This window comes from Branchiostoma lanceolatum, chromosome 11, assembly GCF_035083965.1.
Source record: "Branchiostoma lanceolatum isolate klBraLanc5 chromosome 11, klBraLanc5.hap2, whole genome shotgun sequence".
NCBI lineage: Eukaryota > Metazoa > Chordata > Leptocardii > Amphioxiformes > Branchiostomatidae > Branchiostoma > Branchiostoma lanceolatum.
Window position 1 is genome coordinate 381815 of NC_089732.1, and position 18256 is coordinate 400070.

The following is an 18256-nucleotide window of genomic DNA, read 5'->3' on the forward strand; positions in this document are numbered from 1 at the left end:
CCCAAGATTATGGAATATAATGCTTATCAAATGAAAAAGATATGACATTGTCATGATTGTGAATTAAAGAGTCTGTGTTTATTTCATTGCTTGAAACCAACAGTTCTGATAACCTACTACATTGTATTAAGTAGTTTGATGCCAGAGTCCAGACAGAGGCTAAAGAAGTACTGAGTACTGCCAGCATGTTTTTCTGGGTTCACTTGCTGTATGTATTGGCCGGCTCTTTGGTAATGAACTTGGCTGTAGCCAGTTGCGGTGTAGAGTATGACTGGACGGTTCACCCCTTTCCCGAATGGAATGCCCCAGAACCTATATTTTTCTCTTCTCTCACGCTTCTTGGGTGTTATTGTTTTGTTTTTAATTGATACATTGATTTCTTGTCCACAAATACAGTCATCGCACCAACAACAAAACGAAATTCAAAACACTTCCCTGCCTACATATACAAGGCTTACTATATGTATTGTAAATGCATTTAAGTTCGCAATGGTTTAATTTCACCTCTTTGCCTGGAATTATGCTTGCACTACAAAAATGCTTGCTCTGTCTTCTGCCTGCCTAATACCTTGTTTCAACCACAAACTAAAACCATGGGGATATCTGATTGGTTAATATCTTAATAGACTAAGTGTGTCTTATCGAACCTGGGTCTGTCTTTATCAATCGGGGTATAACGTTATCATCTCTTTGTCCACAAATACAGTCGACACCAACAACAAAATAATATCTTAAACACTCCCTGCCCACATATACAAGACTAAGATAGCATGGTCTTAAGGGATTACTGGTGTCTTGTCAGTCGAACCTGGGTGTGTTTCCGAGTTTTTTAATTGAGGAATAAAGTCATGATTTCTTGTCCACAAATACAGCCATCACACCCAAAACAAAAGAAACTTTAAAACAGTTCCCTGCCTACATATACAAGGCTAAGATAGCATGGTCCTGGGAATATCTGAATAGAATAGTTAGGGACTTCATGTACTGGTCACGTCTTGTCAGTCGAACTGCATGAGCCCGTCGTCCCGAGGCGCCCCCCTGCGGCTCACCCTGGCATAGCAGGTCTTGTTGCAGTAGTGCTTCTTGAACAGGCAGCCGAGCAGCGGATATCCCGGGTTGTGGGCGCAGGACTGGCTACAGGACTGGTACCCCATCTCACACACCGACAGGCAGTCTGAACAAACAAACAAACAAACAACAATTAGGAGTCGTGGGGCGGAGCAAGCACTCAATGGCCTGAGTCAAAATGGTCGTCACGAGGTGGTTGCTGTAGAAAAGATGATCTTTACAGATGTATAATTGCCTCTCCAAGGAGCACATAGTAAACATATAAGAATTACATTGATGTTTTCAGAAAGGACGAAATAGAACACAGTAGACAATTGAATTAAAAGACATAAAGATTATATTTTCAGAAAGACAGACGTTTACATAAATGGCAGAGGAACTATTTCACTGCACTTGCGCTCCAACAGGTGTCGTCTGGTTGCTAAAGCTTCCTAGGATCAGTGTCACTTCTAATTCACCGGCTCTTAATACGCGGGTGGCTGGCCAGGTCTGACTGTACGTCATGCGTTTTAAGTCGGAAGGAATAAGCCATCTTCCGACTTAAAACCTATGACGTCATTTCGTGACGTCACAACACGTCGCTTATTTGTCCCACCGAAGAGCACACAGTAGACAATTTGTAGATTACGATGGTTTTTTTTTTTTCTTTTCTTCAGAAAAGACCAAATTTCTACGTGAATGGTAGAGGAAATGTCATTTTCCTGGGACTTAAACAGGCTGGTCCTGTGATAAAGCTGTCCAGTACCGGCAGTGATGTTTCTAACCGGGTTAATCGATACAGACGGCATCGCTTCATCAGTCCGTGGATCTCCTGTGATACCCACTGTTCGTCTTACTTCATTAGGTCACCAATACCTAGATAAGATGTCTTAACTGGGGCTTAAGGTGGGATTTACAGGCTTAAGACTCGGTGTGTCATTTTCTGGCCAGTGTTGGCCCCCGACACACACCCAGAGATGTGTTCCAGCTACCTTATTTTACCTTGACTTGTTATTTGTCTGGCTTTGAGCTCAACTTATGTGTTTTCTGTTCATTGAAATGCATAATTTGTTGTATATTTCCTTCGCTATAATTTGTATGATTTTAAAATGGGCTCCAGGAAGAATAGTGATGTATCACTAATGGGGATCTGAATGAACCAAACCAAACCAAATCTGGGAAATTATGCCAACGTCCCGTCGTTGACTATCATTCTGAAAGTTTAACATGAAAAAGCCAATAGGAAAAGAAATAGAAGTATGAAAAGGAGAGGTAGTGGGACTAGAAAATGGCAAATAGATACATAACAAGAGGAAGTACCGATACGCTGACAGAGAAATATGGCCGTGTTTCAGCCATCTCGGAATTTTCCACAATGTCCTGTCGTCGAAAATTCATCTGAAACATAAAGGTGAAGACGCAAAGGAATGGGGAAAGAATCAAAAGTATGGAAAGGAGAGATAGTTGGACTAGAAAATGGCAAATAGCTACATAACTAGAGGAAGTCGCTTATATGCTGACAGAGAAATATGGGAAGTATTAGCGATGCTGTAAAGAAAGATATTCGCGGCTGTGCAAGAGCCACAAACATAAACCATTCACCATTACCGTTCCGAAGCACAAATATGTACCTTTCAACTGTGCTTTATTGAAACCCTGAGAAGACAACAATCAAAAACCAATAAACGAGGATCGTTGAAACGACCCGTTGTTGAAATTGCTGTCGGCAGACAAATGTGAAGACGTACTTACGTATAAAAAAGACAGAAAAATGACATGACAGGATGACTAGAAGCACTAGTCTTTACCAGAGTCCGTGAGCTGCTGCGAAATTGTAGAATCTGGCCACATATACCTATATTCTGAGGTAAATGGCTTGCCAGTGAATTTAGCCGGCAATAAAGTCACACTTTGCATCTAACGGGCAAATCTGTACTCCAATGACGGGTCAAGTTGTTGATGAAATATTTAGGCAAATTTCTAAAATTTTTTCAGTCCGGCAAGTGGTGTGGTAGAGACTGTGGAAGAGGCAGATGTGGAAGAGGAGAAGGAGTTCTGGAGGGAGTAGGAAAGCGAAGGTAAGGCAAAATGAAACAACGAGAAGTGGTAGGATGAAGAGAAAGATGTTGAGAACGAGAAGTGGGAGGAAGAAGAAGCGCGGAGTAGGAAGGCGAAGGAGTAGTCATGGGTAGAGGAAGGCGAAAGTAAAGCAAGAGGAAACGGCCAAAAGTAGGATGGCAGTGGAAGAGAAAGATGTGGGGGAGGCGCCAGAGTGGGTGGAAAAAGAGGCGGTAAGGCAAAAGGAAACGGTCAAAAGTAGCAAGATGACAGTAGAAGAGAAAGATATGTGGAGGAGGCGGGAAGGTGGGAGGAAAGAAGAGGCGGAGTCGGAAGACAAAAACAAAACGATACGCCAACAGTTCAGTTGTGTGATCAGAGTTTCACACTCGTGACGTCAGCCCCCCTGTGGAGATCATAACTAGAATCCCTTCTCTCATAAAAATTAGTCCCTCGTCAGTTTGACGGCAGCCCCCGCAAGTTCACCGATCCCCCTCCTCTGACCGGATCACTCCGGATCACTCCGCGCTTCCTGGCTGTATCCCTCCGTCAGCTGCGGAGCGGAGATAACGCCACAAACTGCAGCGTCACCGAAAGGCTGAAACGCTCGCTACCCGGAAACAACGGGCAACTTCCCTCCTGCCTGGCCATTATGTACCCGCTATAGAGAGTGAAGGGTGATATATTCCTGGTTTCATGGATAACAACGGAGCAGAAGTGGCGGAAATTGCCGCGCCTGACCCACTCGCTTATCAGCGTATTCCCCGCCTGGTGAGTGAGCGGTGCACAATGGGCTGCGTTAAGGCTGCGGATGTTTAGAATCCGCCTCGAACGGTCTGAACAAAAGTGATACGCGCGGCTCGGACAAAAGAACAAGTCGTGTTGGTTTATGAGTAAGGCTGGGGAGTAAGTTGTAATGATAACACTGTTAGTTTTACCTAAATAAGGGCCGCTTCGCACGTTTGTCTTTTAAAATAAATCTGGCAAATGATACTGTAATGCTAGTTAAGAATGCGGATGTTTAGAATCTGCCTCGGACGGTCTGAACAAAAAAGATACGCGCGGCTCGGACAAAAGAACAAGTCGTGTTGGCTTATGAGTAATGTTTGGGAGTAAACTGGTATGATAACACTGTCAGTTTTAGCTAAATGTAGGCCATTTAGTGCGCTTTTCTTTAAAAACAAATCTGACAAATGATTCTGGAAGGTTACTTGAGGCTGCAGATGTACACAAACCACCTCTGATGGTCTGAACAAAAATGATACGCGCGGCTCGGACAAAAGCGAAATCCGTGTTGGTTTATGAGTGAGGCTGGGAGCAAACTGTCATAATAACACTGTTAGTTTTGGCTAAACGTAGACCATTTCCTATTCTATTTCTTTTAAAACAAATCTTACAAATGATGCTGTAATGTTAGTTAAGACTGAGATGTTCGTAATCTGCCTTAAACGGTCTGAAAAAAAACAGATACGCGCGGCTCAGGCAAAAGAACAAGTCGTGTTGGCTTACATATATGAGTGAAGCTGGGGGATACGTTGACATAATAACGCTGTCACTTTTAGCTAAATGTAAGCCATTTCGCACGTTTTTCTTTAAAAACAAATCTGCAAAATGGTACCGTAAGGTTACTTAAGACTCTGGATGTTCATTTTAGCTGAAGGTAAGCCGTTTCGTAAGCTTTCCTTTTTTACAAACCAAAGCAAATGACAAACGCGGTTTGCTAGATAAGACGGGCGCGTAGAAAATTTTTTGGCATTTTAAGGCTCTTGACTGATTAGGCTCTAAACACGCTGCTTCTTAAAGACTCAGGTGTAAGTCTTAGACGAAAAAAAAGAGAATAACCTCCACAAAGGAAGGGGGCAACTATTAGTGGGAGAACCGGCAGTCGTAGTTACTGTATGGTTGCGATATAAAGTGTTATGATAACACTCTTAGTTTAAGCTAAATGTAGGCCACTTTTCCGAAACAAAACAAATCCGACAAACGATTCTTGTACCGTATATTACGCGGGCTAGTAGAAAAGTGCTTTGGCATTTAAAAACTGTTGGATGATAAGGCTCTAAACGCGCAGGTAGGGGCAACGCCCGAAAGTAAAAAAAAAAATAAAAAAAACATCCCGTGAACTGCCCAGCAGGACCCCTTTTTCCAATTGTGACCTAAGCATACGTTGGGGTAGTGTGACCTAAGCATACGTCTTGGCTACAAGCGCCTTTATTAAGAAGTTAATTAGACAGAACGAGCGATTTAGTTCTACTGACTGGACCGAGTCTATAGGGAACAAATATGAAGGCAGTGAAAACGGAAGTTGGCGTTTTTTTCCGTAGGCTTTGAAGTAAGCTTGAAAGTTAATCTGAGTCGGTAGAAATCATTAACAGTCGTTACTTCTTTGAAAAAGATTGGCACAGTCGGCAAGTCCATTCAGTTCCTCTGTGTTTGAAATTGCTGTTGAAATTCAATGTCTCCATAAAGCTTTGTTGTGCTGAGTTTTTCATGTTTTGTTGAATGCTATCATCGGTGCAGAAACTTCACTGGCGGTTTGAATACAGGCCTGCCACACTGTGTACATAGATATGGAAGGGGCATCCATCTACTAATTGATCTGAATGGTGTGTCGACTGCTTCGACTGAATGGTCACTTGGAACCGCAAGCTGTGTGCGCAGATCTAAGAGTCTGGCGTTTGACATTTGCTGTCATGTCTTGACTTAAGGGTAGAATCGGATTGACATTCAAAAGTTTGAAACAAATGGTTTGTTCCGTGCTGCGGAAGTTTCAGAGAAGCATTTCAAAGCTGCTGAATGCTAGGATGACTTTCTCTCATCGGCTTGGACTTTTTACTAGATTCAAACTATTTTAAGTGATCGGGAAAACGTTATTCTTCTCTGATTCAGAGTGGTTTTCTGTCCTGTGTGGTACAAAACATAAAAGTCGGAAAACTGATGAGGCCTGTCTGCTCAGACCAAGACTTGCACAGTAGACGTTAATTTTGAAACTGAAAGTGAAGACTGATGCTTCTTAGACAAAGACTTGCAGAGAAGACGATTAGAATTGAAAGTGGAGACTGAATTTTTTTCATTGGTTCAGAGAGTATTGAAACAGCAAGTTCTTACTGCTATTTAGGTTTGATGTTGTCGTCGTCGGGAAGTTTTTCTCTTGCCAAAAATCAATTATCACAAAAAGCACGTAAAGCCATTTTCAGTCTCAAACATTTGATTCGCTCACCATTGTCTCCTAAGGCCCTGTTAAGGATATACAACGCATGTATTAAGTCTATCATGTTGTACGGTTGCGAAATCTGGGGAAAGGATTACCTAAACGATAAGTGTCCTATCGAGATAATTCAAAACAGATTTTGTAAAAATATACTTGGTGTCCAAAGAAGCTCAAGTAACGTAGCAAGTAGAGCGGAGCTGGGTATATTTCCAGTCGATCTAGATGTTTCAGTCCGCATAGTCAAATACTGGCTACGACTCAGACAACTAGACATTTCCTCACATCCCCTCCAAGTAGACGCACTTCTGTCACAACAACATATACCTGTGAATAATCGTAGGAAAAACTGGACTCAACATGTAAAGGAGGTACTTGACAATTGTGGCTACTCATACATTTGGTATACCGACAACCCTAATATAGACGTTAGACAGACATGTGCACTGTTAAGAAGAAGATTAGAAGATATGTATATTCAAACATTCTTTCATAACCTGTTGAAAGATGAAGGAAAACTAAGATTTTACAAAAACGTAAAAACGATCTACGACATGGAAAATTATCTGTATCATAATGACTTTGACCAACGTGCGGCAATATGTAAGATAAGAATTAGCGCGCACCCATTAGAAATAGAGAAAGGGAGATACAAAAAGCTACCGGTCCAGGACAGAACATGTAAACAGTGTGCAACGAAAGCAGTGGAAAATGAAATACATTTTATATGCGAATGTCCCGAATTTGAAACCGAAAGAAACAGATTATTCACGAAAGTATCCGAAATCTCCAAAAACTTTTCTAAATTAAGAAATACACAGAAACTCATATTCCTTTTAAAATCTTCCAACCCACTCATCATTGAAAGTGTGGGACTTTTTATTTTCCACTGCTTTCAGAGAAGAAATCAAACCCCGCATTAGTACCGTAGATATAGAAACTTACTGTAGAATAGCAATATAGAATGATTTTGTATTCATGTATACCTTTGTTTTACCTTACATTTGTATTTCGACATTGTTGTCAACATGCAATTAGCCTACGGGCATGAATTTGCAATAAACTATTACTATTACTAATGAAGTCGGTCTGGTTGGACCAGGACCAGCAATGAAGACGTCGAGAGTGAAAGCGAAGGTGGATGCAGTCGGTCTGGTTAGACCAAGACTTGCACACAAGACGTTTGAAAGGGAAAGTAGAGACTGATGAAGTAGTTCTGCTCAGACCAAGACTTGCACACAAGACGTTTGAAAGGGAAAGTTGTGCTTACCTGAGAGGCCGGCTGAGTTACTGTCGTCTTTCTTAGAGAAGTAAGCTGAAAAAATGAGAGAAAAAGAACCAGTTAAAACATGTCTTTGCGAACGTGTTTGCTACTTGTTGTTGGTTTCTAATCATTCTTGGCAGTTAATCGTTATTCTTATCACATAGAAAAATACATAGAAGACAACTGCGTGGTTCTGAAGCAAAGCAGAACTGTGATTCCTAACACAATTGGGGCTTCACAAATGTTTAACTATACATGGACAAAATGCCTAATCGAGTTGGAAATTGCAGTTCAAATTTGCTTCAGAATGCTTTCTACCAACACAGATGAACGACCGAGCTAAAACTGTGAAATCACCAGCAAAAACGTTCGCAATCAGCAACAGGGAGGCCTGACACTGGGACAGAGAAGGAGACCTGACTCTGGGACAGAGATGGAGCAGGTCATCTCAAATTGTCCTGTAATTTTCCATCTGTATATCGACCACTTCAGAAGTCCCAACTGAACTCCAGACGCAGTGATACATTGCTGTGTAACCAGACGATCCACTGTCCGTGTTATTAAACAGTGCCATGTAAAACTGCTTAAGGGAATCAGGATCGTTAGTAGTCTATTTGTTTGTTTGTTTGAACCTTTGTTTATTCATGATAAGCTCAAATCGGCACGCAGGCCGCTTTTCATTGAGGTCATGAGGGAAGAGGTAAGGGTCAGATACAATATAACAGAGATACACAGTCATTTGAGTCCTAATAACTCTATCAACATATATCATTACATATTTATGGTACAACAATATACAATTTCTACAACATTCTACAACAATATAAAGCTATCTGTGGTGTCAGATACTGCAAGGCCGATGGAAGAGTGAGATCTAGAGAAGACATTTTCGGTCTGAATACGATCTCATTTTTACATTTTATGGGAGGCTGTTTCCTCATTTTTTTCTTCGCTGTGTCAAGGTTCATATAGGTTACACAATCTTGTTACAAGTATCTTGCCATTCAACTAAAGGTCCAGTGTGAAATTTTCAAACCGTATTCGTCCGAAAATGCAAAAAGTTTTCTCTGTGCCACTGCGTAGATCTGTCGTAAGTCTTTTTATGTGTTAATCGTCTTGGAAAACAAATGTCCACGAGAAGATGACATCTAAGGCGTTTGATGTAACACAGGTGAATATAAGTCCCTCCATCCTGTGTATAAAGCCCTGAATTCGGACTTTGCTGATTCTTATGTAAAAATAGATGAGATTTTGAGCCGCCATCACGGCTAGTGTTAGGAACATGTCACTGGGGGATACGGCATTGTTCATGGCTGATATTTCATAGTGGGTCAGGACTACAAGGCGCGATGTCATCCACAAATAGAGGGATGGGGTGGATAGAATTTGCAGACGTGTAAAATAAATACCAGGCCTTGAAGGCTTTAGTGGAGGAAATGGTTACCGCCTCAAGCTTTAGGTTATCGCCTCGTGTGTTCTCAAAGTTGATGATGTTCTTGAAAATTAACCCCCGGGCATTTGTACCTTCAGAACCGTGGTAATTGTCGGGGAGAGGTGGTGCGAAGGACCATAACTTTTCATAAACCTTGATTTCTGTTATATAACAGTTAGAAATGAACGCCATGATAAAGTGCTCTTTTTTTAAGAAAAGCTCTCTAGCTCAACTGTGCCAGAAGAAACTGTAACAACATTATCTCTGGTACAAATTCATTCGCATCAAACTTTTCTTGACTTTGTCTTCATTTTGTTTCCGTTGGTCTGCCTAAGTAGCCTGGAATCCAGACCTATTATAGCTCCCGAGTCTCTCTCCCGCAAGAGAGACTCGGGAGCTATAATAGGTTTGGATTCCAGGCTACTGCCTATATAGCTAAGACTTGTCTTCACTTCATTAACAATTCTTAGTTTTTGGTTAGATACTGTCGAACTACAGATCCTTCAGTCACTGACGAAAGATAGTGGATGCTACCAGAAACGTCTGACCATTTACAAATCGATGCAATTGCTTGTCAATGAGTAACTGTCACATTGCGTACCGTACTACCTGGATGTCTAACCTTCATCAACGAGTCAGAAAAAAATTGAGTCCCTTCTCTGGTTCCAAACCACGATGACCACGTTATAGCGATAAATATTCCCGACAAGATTCTGGAGTTTTTAGAGCGGAACCTTAACAAGAATGGTCTTAATCATCTGGGAGTGCTGCGGCTGACCCAAAACCAACCCCTTTGTCCCAGCAGATGTTTAGAGTTGCGGTGAACAATGGCCGCAGAATCGTCAGGTTACCGACTTGATCGATCTGTGCGTGATGGGTGCCGATTCTGGTTATCTTAAAGAACAGTTTTCCGCTGCACCGCCCAATGCACTTTCCATGGCACCAGTACTGTCCAGAACTACCTATACTCAAAGCAATGGCAACATACTGTATCGTTGACGCCGGACGCCCTTTTCCTAACTCCTTGTAAAATATAAAGGCCTTTGCACTGTTTTTTGTTTTGGATGTTACTCTTCTTGCTTTGAGATATGTCAACAGCATGCGAGGCTCTCTTCACCAAAGCACCACCCATAACTACTCGAAGCCATAGCTACGTTGCCTTCAGTTTTCCTGACTTTTAATGAAAGTGAAGTAGGTTTTTCTAATGAAAGTTTGTTTGAACCTAGGTAGCAAAAAAGTAGTAAATGTATAAGGTACTTTCGTAGCCTTTTGGAGGCCGTAAGTCGGTGGGTGGTTGTCCCCTGTGTCTGGGGCGTATTGGAAGGCGGAGCCCAATCCTCTTCTTCTACTGCCTTTTACTTCATATGGTTTCTTAATATGCTCCTTATTAAAAGTCATATTCTGGATATTTGCAGATATGCACTAGGATTTTGGATCACTGGAGTACTACGATTCCCACTTTGCCAAAAAACCCTGTCCTTTTTTGGGATGACGGTAACTTTAAAGTAAATGGTTGATCTAGAGGTTCCATCAATGCACCAGGACAACCTTCACATAGTTTGTACATACAGTACCGTCTCATTAATATATACATGGGTATTAGCCTGCGAAGCTAAACACGTAACTAGGGGACATATTTTAGCTCACAGATACAGCAAACCGATTCTGAAAGTGGAATTTGCAAGTCATCACGATGACGATGTGTAGTAATATGTTTTATGAGCAATTTTGCTTGAAATTTCTGGATAAGCAGTTTGGAGATTCTTTATACCACTTTTATCGTTCTTGCTTTCACCTTCTTAAAGAGATTAACAGTAGACGTCTGCAGCGCGGAACTTCATGATAGACGTCCTATCTTCCCACCACATTTGTACGGTATATGATGGTAAAGCTTTAACAGAGGTTACTGGTGGAACGTCTGAGACTCTTGTACAGTTTGGGTCAAAACTAGCCCGAGAAGAAAAGTCTTGAAACTGACAATATTAATCTACAGCTCGAGGGAATATCACAGAAAAAGGAAACTTAAGCCAACTGGGTTTGTGCCGTCTCTGTGTGTTCTCGATAAGGCTCCTAGGCCCGACTAGGGTTCCTTTCCGGTGTGAGTAGATGAAACCTACGACAGTCCGGTCTCATGCAGCCTGTACTACTGTACAACCCGATGGAAGAAGATTTCCAGTGTCTCAATTCTACGTGCGCATTTCATTCCGGCCTTACAGTCTTCTATCTAGCGAAGAATCCCTTACTCTACGATTCTTATAGGAATATACGAAGCTTTACACACCTCCAAAAGCATCTGTACAAAACTGGTGTGTTACAACTCAAGAACGTTTACCTGTTGTGCGAAACAAACAAACAACCCGATTTTTTGTTGGAGTGAGATACCCGGTTCAAATACAGGGAAGGGCATCCTGATTGGAGCTGTATTTGTCTTTCGGAAGAGACTTTCAGAAGTTAAAATTCCTCGAACATGTTACAAAGCGCTACAGCAGCCTCATTACTCAAGTGGATACCTACTGGCTGTACTTCAGATAAATTACAAGTTGTTATGAATTTACAGAAGGGACGGCGAGTGCCTCACCTCTGCGCGTCCTCTGCATGTAGTCGTCCATGTCCTGTTGTTGCAAGGCGCTGCCGACCGCCGCCAGACTCAGCACGGCCAGCAGGGTAACCGCGCCGCACAGCACCAGCTTAGACACCGACATGCCGGGGAGGAGGCTGTTTTACCGTCGGGGGAGGAGGACTGTTTGACCGCCGAGTGTTGGTTCTTGTACCGCCGGGTTGGTGGGTTCGTTCTGATGAGGTTTGGTGACCGCTTACAGCTGAGCGCTGTCTTGTCTTTGAGTTCTGTCTTGTAGAAGTAACTTTCACTGCTTTGAGCTCGTCGTCTTATATGGTCCTTGTCGCGTCTGAAAGGAAGCGTGAGTCTTCCGCCCACCTTCTCCTGATGACGTCACGGCCCGGATGATGACGCGCCTTGCGTGCGCCCGCCATGCCCTGCAGTATTTATACGGCCGGGAGGAGGCGCTTCCAGACAAATGACTCAATCGGACGTGTTATCCTGATAGCTTAGCCTCTGAAGTAGATTCTTCAGGCCTTTTACCGATGACGTCATCATCATGATGATGACGTACTAGTTGCACTCTGATTGATACCTTGTTCTAATCACGGTTCACAGTTTCTGCAGCATTTGCATACGAAGACTTTGAACGCTATGTATCTTTAGATCGAATGGTGACCACTTGACTAAAGTCATTTGTAAGACGCTGTCATTTTGAAGACACCATTTTTCTGCAGGCTACGCGGGCGGGGAACGTTGCTGAAAACGCGAACGACATCAGATGACGGTAGCAATCGGACATCACGGTATGCATGTACATCATCTGCAAAAGAGCGTCCTCAGAAGAGCCTAGTCCCGAGACTAGTGCCACCTGCCACACCTCTGCCCGCGTCCATCACGGCCTGCCGAGGGTGTCGATCCCACACCTCCCCGAGGGGCCGGTTGATGAAGCTCCGTGGTTCCGTCTAATCCGATAATGTAGACGTAACCCCGAACCTCCATCAGCCGTAATCTCCATGCAGATGGAGCAGCATCCGGCATGTTTCTGTGGCGTTTTGGCCGGCTTTACATAGTCTCCACCAGACTCCAAGGACTGTCGCAAAAATAGTAGAAATAGGCGCCAAACAGTTTCCCAAAGGAACTTCCAATAATCTCATAGATGTGAGACTGGGCTGCTGAAAGGAGGAAAAGAGGTGTAAGCCGGCCACAGATTCACCATTTCAAACCAATTGCAACGAACAATTCTTCGGCAGACGAATCTGCACTCCAATAACCAACCAAGTCCTCCGACAAAATTTCTACATTTTTTGTTGATCCACAAGAGGTCTGTGAGAGACTAGAAATTCCAGTGGTCTTCGCTTTTATCCTATACAGCACGAAGCCCACACTGTTACTAGAAAGACATACAGAATTATGCAAAAACACGTGTGAAACATGCCCGACCTACATCTGCTTGGAGATGACGTCAGCAGACGTTCACACGTTGCTGTCAGGTCGATGAGGAGAAACTGACGACTGACCACGGCGGAATTGTTTATCATTACACGGAAAGGTTCCAGCTTGTCTGGTAATTTACACACAGGAATAAGTCCACATGTAACAGTTTAGTTTGCAGTCCTGACCCAACGTGCCAGAACATCATTTCCGGGAAAATTTCCGGGAAAATTTCCGCTGGATTCCCTCACTTGTCGCTAGCGCCAATAAGAAGAGACAGCGTTTGTTACACAGATCATTGCCATTCGTTTCAACAACTGTTTTATCATCACGGTGACACTAAGAACAAGATCCCAGTACAGAAAACAGCAGACCACAGAACACGGTTCCCTTAACTTAGATTGAAATCTTCCTCTGGCAACTCATAGCAGGATTCCTCCAGTTCACCTCTCAGATATGATGACGAGTTTGGGTAATGCATCTGATGAAGAATGAATGAATGAACCTTTATTTAACCTGGAATGTGCTGCCGATCTTATCCGCTGTTCCCAGGGGCCCAGCGAAGAACATTAGTCTCAATTCCCTTAAGAACGGACAGCCGAAGAAGGCTGCTTACCATTGCCTTGACTCCTACGATTGCAACAAGTGATGTCGGAGCTAACACAATTTATTGATTTATTGATATTCGAAACACATAAAGCAAATGGCCGGCTCACGCAGCCAAACTGATTTCGAGGAGCAAAACAAACAATGTGAGATAATATTAACTACCTATACACAATGTACATATTTTCAACTTAGACATAGTATTTTAGCGCCTTAGTCACAAATGTGCTTAGCGTCTCAACGTTATTACATCAAAGATGTTTCATCGTTATTACATCAAAGATATCTGCACAGGTGCACATGGACATTCGAATCTGGACAGGCGTATTTTAGGTGTATGTGGACACATAAATGTGGACAGGTTAATCTAAACAGGTGTATCTGGACTCCATTCTGGACAGATGTATGTGGACAGGTTAATCTAAACAGGTGTATCTGGACTCCATTCTGGACAGATGTATGTGGACAGGTTAATCTAAACAGGTGTATCTGGACTCCATTCTGGACAGATGTATGTGGACAGGTTAATCTAAACAGGTGTATCTGGACTCCATTCTAGACAGGTGTATGTGGACAGGTTAATCTAAACAGGTGTATCTGGACTCCATTCTGGACAGATGTATGTGGACAGGTTAATCTAAACAGGTGTATTTGGACTCCATTCTAGACAGGTGTATGTGGACAGGTTAATCTAAACAGGTGTATCTGGACTCCATTCTAGACAGGTGTGTGTGGACAGGTTAATCTAAACAGGTGTATCTGGACTCCATTCTGGACAGATGTATGTGGACAGGTTAATCTAAACAGGTGTATCTGGACTCCATTCTGGACAGGTGTATGTGGACAGGTTAATCTAAACAGGTGTATCTGGACTCCATTCTGGACAGATGTATGTGGACAGGTTAATCTAAACAGGTGTATCTGGACTCCATTCTGGACAGGTGTATGTGGACAGGTCAATCTAAACAGGTGTATCTGGACTCCATTCTGGACAGATGTATGTGGACAGGTTAATCTAAACAGGTGTATCTGGACTCCGTTCTGGACAGATGTATGTGGACAGGTTAATCTAAACAGGTGTATCTGGACTCCATTCTGGACAGATGTATGTGGACAGGTTAATCTAAACAGGTGTATCTGGACTCCGTTCTGGACAGATGTATGTGGACATGTGTACCTGGTCGGCCCAGACCGGGTTCGCGGTCAATAATTGATAAACAGAGCTGAAATTAGACCGCAGCAGTTTCTGTTTCTAAGCCAAGAGGTTCATCAGTCTGTGGGTCGATAGGAGCATTGTTAACCGACTTAGGCTTGGGTTTCAGAGTCTGTGGCTATTGGTAGTCAATATACGCATCACAGTGCGATGTAGAGCGATAATTTCTCATTATTGTCAGGTTTTGTCGTGCTGTAGTCTCGAGATCTGTTCATTTGTTATGCGCGAATTTAGAAAAATATTGCTCAAATTATGACGTGTCTTTTAGCATGCGGATTGTTGCCAGTGATCAGCCATAAATAACGTAGATTCTTTGTTACGTTTTCCATCTTTATTTTTATCTATATAAAATTACAGGCATATATACAAACGACTTGGTCTTGTAGCTTGTGGATAGCTACCAGTTATCGACCATGTCCATGGGTAGTGAAGACTTCAGAATTTTGCTCTTCATATTTAATAACAAATCATTCCATTTAATCACCAGTAGGAACACTATTTCCAGCATCACACGTATAGAGACAACGGCAGCAACAAGATTACATTGGACCTGTTGCCATTCCCCCAAGAAAAGTTTCCCAATCCCGTCTTTTCTTCCTTAAGTCTCGGGTGTGAGTCCGTCAAAGGTTCTCCAGCAAACAGACTTTAGATAACACACACACTGTGCATCTCTTAAAGCTCGCGTTGAGCCTGGATGGAGAGGGATTTGTTAACATGACGTCCTCAACGCAGGCGTAGGAGTGGGCAGTAGCGGGCTTTGAAGGTTTTATGGAGTACAAAGATAGCCAAATCCGACAAATGCAATAATAGCTATACGCATCCCATACTTTACCAAGGAGAGGTAGAGAAGCGCAGGGTTCTACAAATGACTATAAAGACTCTGTTGGTGCTGACCAAATAGCCTTACGGTGTACACAGAGGTCTATAACAGAACAGGCTTTTAGTCTTCAGGCTGTGTTATATTTAAGGGCCTCCGATGTATGTTCCAATGACCTAGTTACTATTCTTGGACTTATCACATGCCGACATGATAAAAGGTGGAGGTATAATTTTGACCTGTCTATATGCGTGTATGCGTGTGTGTGTGCGTGTGTTTACGGATATTTGTAGTCAGCATAATTTAAGAGCCTCTGGATGGATTGTGATGATATTTGGTATGTGAGTAGGTGTTGGGAAGACGGTCAATGTCGATTATAGACCTCCTGGCGGCTGACCTTGGTACTGTAGCAGTACAATTTTTTTTTTTTTTGTGTGTGTGTATCTTTTGTCCTGAATGTGTTGTGGTCTTAAGCTTTTTTTGTGGTATATAGCTTTTAATGTAAGGAAAAGTGGTGTAGAATTGGTCTCCCTCGCAGCCTGTTTTCTGTAGTCTTTGGCCTGGTTAACCAATGAAGGAGGTGTGCCACTTGTATCTGCTTTTACATGACGTCAGAGTTGTAAACCCATTAACTCTGGGTCAGCGTAATCCCGCCATAAATCTGCTAATCCCCCAACACCCCGGATTATCATGTTTAAATCTTGCAGCCGACACCCAGGGTACCAATGACGTCATAAATCTCCTAACCCCCTCCAACACTCCGGATTGTCACGTGCTAATTCTGCAGCCGACACCTGGGGCACAGATGACGTGTTTAGAATATTTATTTATTTATCAATCTTTGGGGTAGTCCCTTCAGTTAGCATGGTAACTGATTTCCAAGGGAGCCCTACGTAACATGACAAATCATAACAAAATAGGATACAACAGAAATAACTTAACATAAACTTCATCAGTGATCAATTACACAATCATATAACATAAGCAGGAATGATCAAACATAGGAGTAATAAATCAAACAACTCAAATAATTCAAAATAATAATAACTCAAAACCGCAAAGGTCATACAACGGAGGGTCAGAGGTCAGATGTCAAAAGTCAAGAGATTTGTATGTTTACCAGAGCCTGTTTAAATCTGGCGATTGATGACGCTTGGTCAGGTCACGGTGGGATTCTACTTGTGATGTGGGGCAGACGGACAAACGCCTGGTGCCTTAGTAGGAAACGAACTGTAGGAGTTGACCTGGCTGTAAGAGCAACCATTCCGTGTTGATATAGTATCAAAATTACATATCACCGCGAGAGATTTGGGTAATACGGAGAAAGGCCTGAATGCCTTCGGAGAAAACGAAATTTGTCTGTCTTTCATAGTATAAGAAATACTAGTTGTTACGTTTCTGAAAGGTTTTCAGGAAGACTTTTGCTCACAGCTGATTATGAGGTCAAACCAGAACTGGCATGTTCTCCAACGAGCCACTGTCGTCGTACTACAGGTTTGTAAGTTAAGGGTATTCTGTTTACAGCTGAGTTTGAACCAAAACTTGTATTCTCGAGCCCTGTTGCAGTCGTCGCACGACAGTTTTGCAACAGCGAGTTGAGGGTTTTCGTGGGACAGTCGTCGAAATGTCGTACCAAGGTCAGCTGTCTTGTGACGGAAAGGGTTGTCGAAAATCCTTGTGGACGGTTGTTTATTTCATAACCTTACTTAACAACGACAAACAAATCGTTCAACGTATGTAACGGTTATTTATTTTTTCTGTTCAGTAAGATTTGAAAGAACAAATCTGAGATGAATGTGCAACGGAAACAAAGCTGTTCCTCTATAATGTCGGCTCCTCAAATAATGACGATGAATAAGTAAAGGAATATATCTAAAACAAAACATCAAACTAGTGCAGTACATTGTTCCTCAGGTCATACAGGTCACCCATCAGATGTGAAAGTAGGAAGACTTCAATTCTTAAGATGCTTTTCTTGTGTACAAGACGGAGGCTCTGTTGGTTGGCCAAGCCTTTGGTCTCTCCCAAACAAACATTCTGGCCAATGTCTGTATCTTCTGTGGCGCCTTCAGAACCGAGACCTTCACTTGTCGTCGCCCACATTTACTATACAATTGAAGAAACCCTTCAAAGGTTATTTCAATGAACCTGTTTGATGCACTGAAAACTGTCAAGTCTTATTAAACCAACAGTCGTTTCCTGCGTCTGAATGATAGACAAACGCGTACGTGGGCTTTACAGAATTTCTCGCTAGTCTTTGAATTGTAATTGTTCCGTTTCTTGAAGGATTGCGGGGAAACCACACAAATGCTCGACCGTTGTCTTTTCGTCAGCCTGCAGAGGTAGATAGTGGTTATTGGCTCATTTGTCGTGACGTCACACGCCGTCATGCGTGCTTCACGTGATCACGGCGTGCCTTTGACGTGCCGCCGACGGTCTCGTCACCCTCTCTGGTCAAACGTGGGTTTTGTTTTGATCAAAGAACCAGACTGACACAACTGTCCTTGGTATGTTCCGCGGCTCACTGAAGTGTAAGAATGTTTGAAGCGTTGCCTGACAAAACTTAAAGCAGATTTCCTTGAACTGCTCAGAAAATACTACAATCAGAACAGAACACCCA